The sequence below is a fragment of the Pinus tabuliformis genome, chromosome 6, assembly GCF_031772625.1.
Source record: "Pinus tabuliformis cultivar Carrire ecotype Pingquan chromosome 6, CPIR1, whole genome shotgun sequence".
NCBI lineage: Eukaryota > Viridiplantae > Streptophyta > Pinopsida > Pinales > Pinaceae > Pinus > Pinus tabuliformis.
This window is the reverse complement of record NC_142292.1, coordinates 1,640,592,527-1,640,604,197: the sequence shown is the minus strand read 5'-3', so window position 1 is coordinate 1,640,604,197 and position 11,671 is coordinate 1,640,592,527. Positions and strand designations below refer to the sequence as shown.

The 11,671-nt window shown below is 36.7% G+C and overlaps 2 pseudogenes; both read left to right on the top strand.

Moving 5' to 3' along the window:
* Positions 1–259: 259 nt before the first annotated feature.
* On the top strand, positions 260–1,335 carry LOC149265231 (histone acetyltransferase GCN5 pseudogene; annotated as a pseudogene).
* A 3,613-nt stretch (positions 1,336–4,948) lies between these two features.
* On the top strand, positions 4,949–6,024 carry LOC149265230 (histone acetyltransferase GCN5 pseudogene; annotated as a pseudogene).
* Positions 6,025–11,671: the final 5,647 nt, after the last annotated feature.

Genomic DNA, 11,671 nt, shown 5'->3' with positions numbered 1-11,671 from the left:
CATGAAGCCTCCTGTTATCACTGAAAATTATATTGCCAAAATTGCTCAGACTAGCTTAAGGACAAAGTGTTTTCGTAGCGCATAAATCCTTTAGTAGTTTCGCAGCACAACCTGTTTTAGTGATTTCGTAGCGAAAAACACCGACTTTGCACTAACTGCGCTATGAAATGGGGAATTCGTGCTGATCCATAGTACATCTCACACCAGCTGTCATATTTTCTACAAGAATTTTACGGGAATAGCATGTGTAAAGTCTTACATGTCGGTCTTAACACGTGCAGGCTTTGTTGGCATCAAAGGGAATAGCGGTAATATAAATTATTATGAAGTCGAATGGAAGTCAAAGTTGCCTTTGTCTGCATATGTATTCTAAGTGTGGGAGTATAGAGGAAGGTTTCCAAGTGTTTGATGAAATGCCAGAGAGAGATGTAGTTGTATGGAATGCAATGGCTGCAGGTTATGCTCAGAGTTCTCAAGGTTTCAAGTGGAGGACCTTATTAGCTCATCATTCATGTCTGTATCTTGTAGTTTACTTGCTTATGGAGACAAATAGAATCAAGACACGACTCTGATGCCGACGACGACTCCGACGATGGCCACGATTCCATGCACACCTTCACTGCCACTCGCTTGAACAACGGCGCTGCTAATTCCCGCAATATTAAACCCAAAGTTGATGCTGCTGGAGCTGCACTTGCCACCACTGTTAAAACTGAACCAATTCTTGACACAGTTAAAGAAGAGAAGATTAGCTGTAACAACAACAACAGTAATGTCTCAGCCAACAATGCTCAAGTTGCTCCTTCCAGTTCTGCTCTTTTACCCAGCTCCGTGAAAGAAGAAGCTAATAAGCTTACTTACACTGATAACATTCAAACCAGTGGAGCCTATTGTTCTAGAGAAGAATCACTCAAGAAAGACGAAGATGCTGGCCGTCTTCAATTCTTGTGTTTTAGTAATGATGGAATTGATCAACATATGATCTGGCTTATTGGATTAAAGAATATATTTGCAAGGCAACTTCCCAATATGCCAAAGGCGTACATTGTTAGACTTGTAATGGACAAGAGCCACAAGTCAATGATGATCATCAAGCAAAATCAAGTTGTTGGGGGCATTTCTTATCGCCCTTATCCTAGTCATAGATTTGGAAAAATAGCTTTTTGTGCTATTACTGCGGATGAACAAGTAAAAGGCTATGGGACGAGGCTAATGAATCATTTGAAGCAACATGCTCGTGATGTGGATGGGCTAACACACTTTCTAACATATGCTGACAATCATGCGGTTGGCTACTTCATTAAACAGGGTTTTACGAAGGAAACGTTTTGGTAAAAGAGAGAAATGGTTCAAATGCTTCAATTAAAAATGACACTTTTGTGTCAGAGAAGCTGTTCTCAAATGGATTTGCTAATCAGCTTCTAAAAGCTATTCCAAGGAAAAATTCTCTATGTATGGAGCATGATCCAAACCATTGCAATTCTAGATGGAAATGGTTGGAACGTTGGATGGCTGCTTCTCCTTAAGGGTCTGGTTTGTCAGTTCATGCAAATAATACTTCAAATTGCTTAAATGAAAGTAAAAATGCACATATCCTAGAGGCTAGAGCTGAAAATCCTAGGCATATCTTGATAAAGGAGTCAAATTCAATGTTAGGTTCTGTTATTGATCACCCTGAGGTTGAATCTGAGAAGACTACTGTCAGTTTGACAAAGGGATCCAATTTAACGTCATCACCTGATTCTATTTCCGATCATCTTAACAGCAAAACAAATTTGTCAAATTCGATATTGGATTCTTTTCCAGATCGGCTGAATGAACAGTTGAAACAAGCATCACTGGCTCAGCATTGTAGCGTTTTGAAGGCCTTAAATTTACAGGGAAATTTCTACTATTGTTTAGTGCAAGAAAAATCTGAGAATGACGGTTCTTATATACTTTAAAATTTACCAGTAAAAATTGTCTTCTCGTAGGATTTGGTGAGGGCAGAGAGACAGTTTGTGAATACAATATCAATGAAAGGAAATTTTAGCTTCTAGAGTTTGCCTTAGCAGCAATAAATCGAAAACTTAGGTTTTGTACTAAGGTTTTCTTATGATTTCTCAAGGGCTCACAAAGCCAGGCCGTTTTAATTAAGCTGGAAATATGGAGGGATGTAAATGACTTTCTTCCAAGTGATATTGTGGTTTTATCTGTAAGGACTATGAAGCCAGAGAAAGGAATTGCGGGCACGGTTTCCTGGTATACCTGTAGATGTGATTAACTCTTTCTTGCATGTTGTAGAAGAAATTAGAGGTATTCTTGCACAGCTGGGTTATGCGAAGGTGGAGGATATTATTGGAAGAACAGATTTGCTAAGACTAAGGCACATATCCCTCATGAAGAATCAACAACTGGATCTCAGTTATCTGCTTTCTAGTATTGGACGACCAAAATGGAGCAGCACATCAAAGACCGACAAACAGGGGCCTATGTTTCAGGGTAACAGAAAAGATGTGTCATTGAAGACAAACATGGAGCATTAAAAATTCATCACAGCCACTGCCAGAAATAGAGCAGATGTCAAAGAATGAAGTTCATGGTAATTAAAGCCATCAAAGCTACCGCTGTAGTAATCCACTTGGCAGAAAATGAATCTTAATTGTAATAAATGTTATGTCCAGCATGATGTAGAATTAGAATCTTATTTGTTTTAGGTTTCTAGAGTTGTCAATTAGTAGTAAGTGGCTTTTATTAGTTAGTTTAAAGGTGAATAGGTGTCATAAGAAAAGGACTTCGAGTTCCCCTCAGATGAATCAGAGTCAGGTAGAAGAACTTTATAAATAGCTGAAACAGAAAAAAACAAAGGGTTGGATGTTTTTGGAGAAGACTGTTTTGGTTTATGTATAGCAGATTTCAGTAATGCAAATGACTGTTGTTTCTTCTCAGGATTCACAATAGATCTTATTGTTCAAATGTATGATGGTTTATTCTCTTTAATGTTATTTTACAGTTTGGTTAATGCATAATCACTCAGAACTCATGAATCATGCTCTGACTTCCTGTATGCCTAGGCAAACTGTGTTTCATGTAAGTTATGTTTGAACATTAGATGTAAAGTGCCCTGATTTCTATGAAAGGATAGTGTTATTGTTTACTGAGATATTAGTGACTCCATAAGCCCAATGGGAAGAAATTCTGTCCAGCCAGTACATTTTTCATGCGTCTTGTAAGAGTTAGCCATCTTGTTCAATATCAATAACCTATGAGAGAGCCCTCTCAGACTAAGGAGGCTAAGCCTTAGTTAAAAGCTTGGTTTGAAACAATTACACAGAGTCTTGCTAATTGGCAGCCTTCAGTACCTGATTTTGTGATAACATTTTGGTGCGTCTGCCGGGAGCCAAATATTATTCTTTCCCGAAATCATGAAGCTGAACTTCTGAAGGTAGCAGGAGCTCAGAAGGTTTTTGAGGCTGCAATCTACCTTGGCGACTCCATTGTTGAAGAATTTGAAATTCATAGATTCATGGTGATTCCACTAGAGTTATGAAGGACCCAAATGTTACCATTCTTATTTCAAGGTATGCATGCATAGATTTTTCAGGAATTCATGGTTTCCCAAATCATTTTCCCAAGGATGCATATTTTCTAAGGAATGGTCCAAAATTCAATGGAGAAGATTTGAGTTTAACTCTTAAGCATATCTCAGATTTCTATCATTTTGCTGAGCTTCTTAGAGTTAAACATGAGGATGTTTGCATTATGTTATTCTATGATTCACTTCAAGGGAAATGTAAACAATGGATTGAAAGTTTTCCTATCAAATCCATTAAGTCATTTCAAGACTTATGGCTTATGTTTTTGGAGGAATGGATAGATAGGTCAGAGGTGGTGGCAAACTCTCCTTCAATTCAAGGTTTCAAACAATGGAATAATGATCATAGTAATGAAGAAACAGATGAAGATTTTTCTTTGTCCTTATCCTCATATCTAAAATCATTTGACTGCAAGGCAGAGGATAAGAGGAAATTTTTGGATGAATTTGCCAAAGACATTGAGAAAGAAATTGAAGGTTTAGAAGGTCAAATTCAGGTATATAGTTTTCATAATCAAGATCGTTACTTTCAGAAGTTTTCTATGGCAGAACGCAAGGAGAGAATGCTGGTTCCTTTCTCTTTCACGATTGAGGAACTGAACACTGTTGTTGAAGATCAGTTTGCACAACCTGAAAGTTACAAGAATCATCAAGCTGATCATGTATTCTGGGATCTTGTAGCTGACTACATGGAAGAGTTTTACTCTCAAGTTTTTCAGTTTTTCTATGAAGATCAGAGGCAATTTCAGTGGCAGTGGTCATCACAATATCATTGTGGTTCTGAACTCCAATGTAGTCAAAAAACTCAAATATCAGATAAAACAGAGGATTGGCTACATTGGAAATTTCATATTGATTGAGCAGGAAGAAGTTGAAATTGTTAGGGTAGGTAGGTAAGTAAATGCAACTAAGCTCAAGGTTGACTGAGCATTTTTTTTTTTTTTTTTTTCAGTAGATGTAGATTTCTTTCTCCTACACTGATCATCAAGCTTAAGCCCGAGGTGAAGGCCCAAGAAGCTTGAAGAAGATGTTTGTCAAATAAATTTTTGTTCATCAAAAGAGGGTAAGGCACTGGAACTGCAGGTTCTTAGTGTACCACAAGGGCACACTATCCCAAGTGGAGCCACTGTTATCACTGAAAATTTTGTTGCCAAAATTGCTCAGACTAGCTTAAGGACAAAGTGTTTTCGTAGAGCATAAATCATTTAGCAGTTTCACGGCGCAACCTGTTTTAGTGATTTCGTAGCGAAAAACACCGACTTTGCACTAACTGCGCTACGAAATGGGGAATTCGTGCTGATCCATAGTACATCTCACACCATCTGTCATATTTTCTACAAGAATTTTACGAGAATAGCATGTGTAAAGTCTTACATGTCGGTCTTAACACGTGCAGGCTCTGTTGGCATCAAAGGGGATAGCGGTAATATAAATTATTATGAAGTCGAATGGAAGTCAAAGTTGCCTTTGTCTGCATATGTATTCTAAGTGTGGGAGTATAGAGGAAGGTTTCCAAGTGTTTGATGAAATGCCAGAGAGAGATGTAGTTGTATGGAATGCAATGGCTGCAGGTTATGCTCAGAGTTCTCAAGGTTTCAAGTGGAGGACCTTATTAGCTCATCATTCGTGTCTGTATCTTGTAGTTTACTTGCTTATGGAGATGAAGAGAATCAAGACACGACTCTGATGCCGACGACGACTTCGACGATGGCCACGATTCCATGCACACCTTCACTGTCGCTCGCTTGAACAACGGCGCTGCTAATTCCCGCAATCTTAAACCCAAAGTTGATGCTGCTGGAGCTGCACTTGCCACCACTGTTAAAACTGAACCGATTCTTGACACAGTTAAAAAAGAGAAGATTAGCTGTAACAACAACAACAGTAATGTCTCAGCCAACAATGCTCAAGTTGCTCCTTCCGGTTCTGCTCTTTTACCCAGCTCCGTGAAAGAAGAAGCTAATAAGCTTACTTACACTGATAACATTCAAACCAGTGGAGCCTATTGTTCTAGAGAAGAATCACTCAAGAAAGAGGAATATGCTGGCCGTCTTCAATTCGTGTGTTTTAGTAATGATGGAATTGATCAACATATGATCTGGCTTATTGGATTAAAGAATATATTTGCAAGGCAACTTCCCAATATGCCAAAGGCGTACATTGTTAGACTTGTAATGGACAGGAGCCACAAGTCAATGATGATCATCAAGCAAAATCAAGTTGTTGGGGGCATTTCTTATCGCCCTTATCCTAGTCAGAGATTTGGAAAAATAGCTTTTTGTGCTATTACTGTGGATGAACAAGTAAAAGGCTATGGGACGAGGCTGATGAATCATTTGAAGCAACATGCTCGTGATGTGGATGGGATAACACACTTTCTAACATATGCTGACAATCACGCGGTTGGCTACTTCATTAAACAAGGTTTTACGAAGGAAACATTTTGGTAAAAGAGAGAAATGGTTCAAATGCTTCAATTAACAATGACACTTTTGTGTCAGAGAAGCTGTTCTCAAATGGATTTGCTAATCAGCTTCTAAAAGCTATTCCAAAGACAGATTCTCTATGTATGGAGTATGATCCAGACCATTGCAATTCTGGATGGAAATGGTTGGAACGTTGGATGGCTGCTTCTCCTTGGGGGTCTGGTTTGTCAGTTCACGCAAATAATACTTCAAATTGCTTAAATGAAAGTGAAAATGCACATATCCTAGAGGCTAGAGCTGAAAATCCTGGGCATATCTTGATAAAGGAGTCAAATTCAATGTTAGGTCCTGTTATTGATCAGCCTGAGGTTGAATCTGAGAAGACTACTGTCAGTTTGACAAAGGGATCCAATTTAACGTCATCACCTGATTCTATTTCCGATCAGCTTAACAGCAAAACAAATTTGTCAAATTCGATATTGGATTCTTTTCCAGATCGGCTGAATGAACAGTTGAAATGAGCATCAGTGGCTCAGCATTGTAGCGTTTTGAAGGCCTTAAATTTACAGGGAAATTTCTACTATTGTTTAGTGCAAGAAAAATTTGAGAATGACGGTTCTTATATACTTTAAAATTTACCAGTAAAAATTGTCTTCTCGTAGGATTTGGTGAGGGCAGAGACAGTTTGTGAATACAGTATCAATGAAAGGAAATTTTAGCTTCTGGAGTTTGCCTTAGCAGCAATAAATCGAAGACTTAAGTTTTGTACTAAGGTTTTCTTATGATTTCTCAAGGGCTCACAAAGCCAGGCCCGTTTTAATTAAGCTGGAAATATGGAGGGATGTAAATGACTTTCTTCCAAGTGATATCGTGGTTTTATCTGTAAGGACTATGAAGCCAGAGAAAGGAATTGCGGGCACGGTTTCCTGGTATACCTGTAGATGTGATTAACTCTTTCTTGCATGTTGTAGAAGAAATTAGAGGTATTCTTGCACAGCTGGGTTATGCGAAGGTGGAGGATATTATTGGAAGAACAGATTTGCTAAGACTAAGGCACATATCCCTCATGAAGAATCAACAACTGGATCTCAGTTATCTGCTTTCTAGTATTGGACGACCAAAATGGAGCAGCACATCAAAGACCGACAAACAGGGGCCTATGTTTCAGGGTAACAGAAAAGGTGTGTCATTGAAGACAAACATGGAGCATTAAAAATTCATCACAACCACCGCCAAGAAGAGAGCAGATGTCAAAGAATGAAGTTCATGGTAATTAAAGCCATCAAAGCTACCACTGTAGTAATCCACTTGGCAGAAAATGAATCTTAATTGTAATAAATGCTATGTCCAACATGATGTAGAATTAGAATCTTATTTGTTTTAGGTTTCTAGAGCTGTCAATTAGTAGTAAGTGGCTTTTATTAGTTAGTTTAAAGGTGAATAGGTGTCATAAGAAAAGGACTTCGAGTAACCCTCATATGAATCGGAGTCAGGTAGAAGAACTTTATAAATAGCTGAAACAGAAAAAAACAAAGGGTTGGATGTTTTTGGAGAAGATTGTTTTGGTTTATGTATAGCAGATTTCAGTAATGCAAAATGACTGTTGTTTCTTCTCAGGATTCACAATAGATCTTATTATTCAAATGTATGATGGTTTATTCTCTTTAATGTTCTTTTACAGTTTGGTTAATGCATAATCACTCAGAACTCATGAATCATGCTCTGACTTCCTGTATGCCTAGGAAAACTGTGTTTCATGTAAGTTATGTTTGAACATTAGATGTAAAGTGCCCTGATTTCTATGAAAGGATAGTGTTATTGTTTACTGAGATATTAGTGACTCCATAAGCCCAATGGGAAGCAATTCTGTCCAGCCAGTACATTTTTCATGTGTCTTGTAAGAGTTAGCCATCTTGTTCAATATCAATAACCTATGAGAGAGCCCTCTCAGACTAAGGAGGCTAAGCCTTAGTTAAAAGCTTGGTTTGAAATAATTACACAGAGTCTTGCTAATTGGCAGCCTTCAGTACCTGATTTTGTAATAACACCTCCATTTCCACAAGCTTCTAGGATCTGTTCTAACCATTTACCTCAGATAAAACCCTCAAATCCTATCCTATCCTACCTTGGAGTTTCCATCCCTTACCCTTAGATCTCATCCTCGCATCAAGAGTGGATCTCTATCCCAAGATTGGTAAAAGGGTAGGAACTCCCAACATACCCCACTCCTCTATATATTTACAACCTTCCATATGGAAGAGGTTGTTTTTGGGAGAGTGATTATACCCTTATGTTGTTGTAGCGAGAGTGATTCTTTCATGAATATAGGGTTATTGGAGGTACACTTTGTGACAAAGGAATGACAAGTTAACAACTTGGAGGAGTTATTATACAAGATTGACACCTATTTATGGTTGTAACTCACTCCATTTATATCAATACAAAGAGTTCTTTTATTTTCATATATGTGATGTTGTTATTTCATATATTTCAATAGAATGTAAATATGTTGAATGAAGTAAATAGATGATGCCACATAGATCTCGTAGTTTCTTGGCTTCTGTTGTCTCGTTGTGCAGATTCTAATTTTGGTAGTTGGAGCTAGGATTGGAGCATTGAAGCCAAATAAGGAGCGAAACATATGATAGATTCCAAGTAGGTTTCCTCCCCTCGTCTACTTACCTTAAGGAAAACATTAGGTCCCTTGTCATTCTATTATTCTATGTTAGCCACCAAACCTAGGGGAGATATTTTTGTCTGTAGTCATAAATCCCACATAACAGGAGGTTCAATCCATTGTTGTATTCTCTATGATGGAAAACACTCTTTTCTTGAAGATTCACATGGATAACCAAGACTTGTTTTATTGAATGGTGATATTTGACAACTAAGAATGTTATCCAACACTTGTGATCTCTTCAAGTTCGTGTTGAGCTTATCAACTTCAACCCAATGACACAAATTCCTTCTCAAGCTTCTCACAATCTTGTTCTTTCTTCATCATTTAGATATGCATTAATTAACTCTTTTTTCTTCTACAAGTTTGACATTTAAAGAGATATTTTCTTCATCACATTTTTCAATTAGGCTTTTCAATTCTCTATTTTTATTTTTTCCATTTTCCTTTTTTTTTATTCTTCAATTTTTCTTTAAGATCTTTATCTTCCTATTTAGTTTTTTATCATTTCTAAGTCACCGAAAAGAATATATTTTCATGTTTGGTTCTTTTGTTTCTTCATTCTAATCAATGACATATTCCTTAATATTGACATTATGATCATTATTTTTTGGTTTCTTGAGTTATCAAGAGGACTCATATTGCTTCGCCTTCTTTTGTATCACTCTCATCTGAACAACTATTGTCCTGTTTCAAATAAATATTTTTATTGAATAAGATTCTCTTTTCCACAAAAGGACATATCTTAGTATAATGACCTATTTTTACACACATGAAACATTTAAATGGAAACTTACCTTTGGGTTTTATAGTTCCCATCTTGACCTTCCCAACGAGATTCGTTTCTTATTCATATGATTCATCGCATAATGTTCCTTCTATCTTGAGTTTTTTTTTATTGTTTTCTTCATGGCTTTAAAAGATACTTCTCTTTTCTACTTTCTATCTTTTGTATATGTTCTCATTTCATATGTTATAAGGATTCTATGCAATTCATCCATTATTATATTGTTCTAATCCTAGGCTTCTTCTATAGCAGATACCTTCGCATCGTATCTCAAAGGAAGAAATCTTAGCACCTTTTCTATGATCAAGGATTATTTGACCTCTTATCATAATATTTTGATGGCATTTACAACCTCATCTACTTTGAGTACATAGGTCGCAATGTTTTTTTCTTCATCCATTTTCTGATTTTCAAACTATGTTTCATGTCATTGAAGTTTGACTTGTGTAACTTGATCATCACCTTCATAAAGACTAGTTGATTCAAACCTATTTAGTTGTGCTGCAAGAAGTCAACTTGGTATGAATGGTTCTTGGAAATGCATGTGTGATGGAAGGATGAGCCTTTGAATTACAACTAAATTATTTCTTCTCATCAGAATGAGTTACCTGATTTTTTCATGTTTTGTGGCCATTACAGTTGAGAGCTAAACCATCCACTCTTGAATCCGTCAAGTAGGTTTCCATGCTATTGCTCCATAATGCATAATCATTTCCACCAAATACCTGAATTGTTCTTAAATAGATGCTTTCCATTTGATCCATATTTATTCACAATCTTCCCTCTAGTGATTAAACTGTATTGAGGGTAACCTACTCTAATTCCAATTGTTGGAAATACTGAGGGGGGGCTGAATTAGTATTTCGTAGGTTTTAAACAATTTAATGATCATATAATATTAATAGAATTACACTACAAGAGTAACACAGAAGATTTATCTTACCAATTTATTTCTCGTTTTACTAGCCATTATTGGAAGGAGCTATAGGCTTTGATTCTTTACCAGTCTCTACTAGAAAGAGCTACCACCCCTAATTATCTACCAACCACTACAGGAAGGAGGTAATGACCCCCTTACTTTTAGACCACCACCCAAAGGAGATATAACTCCATAAAGAAGATGATATAAATATAATGATTAAATGATGTCGGTTCCGATACCAGGGATAATGACCCACTTACAAAAATACAGAACAATCTCAACACTTATACAATATTTTCATTGTCCTCTTACTCAGCCACTCTTGCTCATCAATTGTTGTCTCACTAAATCTTCATCACCAAATTTTTACTCATGCAAATTCAAATCCCCAAGTTGCTTTCTCAAACACAATTCTATGTTCCTTTGGTTTACCTTAGGACACACTTCTAACTACCTCAAACTCAGTCTGGAACTACACCAGCTCTATCCTTTTCCAATGACTATCACTTTTACCTTTTCACTTAGTTGGCCAAAAGATTGTATGTCTCTTAAAATTTCTATCTTGGCAATGTTCAAGTAACACTTACGCTTTAAAACTCTCATTGAAGGAACTTCTAATTCATAAATGACTTGAGGTTGATTACTTGTGTATTGTGATCCTAACAATGAACCCTTCACAATTAATATAGGTCTTCAAACACATGTCAACTAAGAAGAATCGAACTAGAACCTTCAAATGTTGAGACTCAACTGCCATAGCTTGGCTGTGTTATATGGTTGAGAATGATTCTTAAACATGCAGATAACACACAAAAAAATATTCCACAAAGATGACCAAAATAACGCTTCAAACTTTACTTCAGATTATAGCATACATACCATGATGAATCAACCATATTCCACAAACGCACAAATATAATCCAACGTGCTTCACATAAAAACGCGACCCAAAATATTTGCATCGAAACATAGCTCGGCCTTCTCACTATACGACGGATTTCAAAGCTCCAATTTTTCATTTTCACATTGCCTAAAATCTACCCACAAATCATCCTATTTATGTGTGTTTTATTAGGGTTTAATCTTGGATGGGCCAACCGGTATACTAAAGCCAACCTGACTCCTGAGCCCATAACCCATTCAAAAATTTCATTCAAACGTATATTTCTTGTTATATTATGCGCTTAAGCTACTCAATTTTAATTTGATGTAAACGCCATTGTTGCTTTTATCAAAGCCAACTTCTTCATCATTTGATAAATATTATTTTAAAGGGCAATATTGA